Below are 966 nucleotides of genomic sequence, written 5' to 3' on the forward strand. Positions count from 1 at the left end.
ATTATGGGTTATAAATTTTTCATTGATGGTACACATTTTCATCATTGTACTTCATAAAAGGACCCAAAAAAACTGAATTATTTTACTGAAACCATAGTTTCTTGACTAAAAAATTGAAGGATCTCATGACAGAGTTGCAGGTATGTTTAGTTTTTAGCATCTAACAGAAGTTTTTTCCTTTTTCTTGTTTGTCTTCTCATCAATGTGTTGTTTTAGACTCTTAGTCAAAAAATAGAGAATGAATATCGTGAGGTTGTGGAGAGAAGAGTTATAACAGGTTTGAACATTTCATCATTGTGGTACACTTGGCAGTACCATTGTTTTTTATTAATATTGTTTTAGACTTATATATTATAAAGTGTTTAATGGTGTTCACTTTGTGATTACTTGATGCGATTTCTAGTTACTGGGACTAGGCGAGATTATGAGGTGAGCTTAACTCATGAGGTGAGCTTAACTCATGAGTTTATGATTTGATTCACTACCTATAAACTTTATTGTAATTGGCCATCATTAGACAATTCATTGCCTGATAGAAACTGGAAACAGTGAGCAAATCTTCCAAAGAAATCTAAGAAGGGGCCAAGAACAGGTACTTTGTGATTTTTAACTGGATAATCTTTTCCTATTAAAAAGTTCAACATATTATGTTATCTTTTCTGCCTTCCTCTTTTTTTGGGTAAAGTGGGTTTGTTCAATACCCTATAAAAAGGTTTAGTGGAAAATTAATCCAGGATTGAATTGGTATTTTTCACTAGTACAGAAGTATAAAATTGGCCCAAATAATACAAAACTTAAATTAAAAAGTCTAATCTACTAAATTCAAAATTGACTAATCCTAAAGTGCCTTTGTGGAGAATCTTCAATTTGCTAGGTGTCCTTCCAAAAGTCCCAAAGAATAGTTCCAAAATTGCCCTGAAAATAGAAATAGGAATAATTAAGCTCAAATAATTCAAATTAATTAAA

Source organism: Vigna radiata, chromosome 8 (genome assembly GCF_000741045.1).
Source record: "Vigna radiata var. radiata cultivar VC1973A chromosome 8, Vradiata_ver6, whole genome shotgun sequence".
NCBI lineage: Eukaryota > Viridiplantae > Streptophyta > Magnoliopsida > Fabales > Fabaceae > Vigna > Vigna radiata.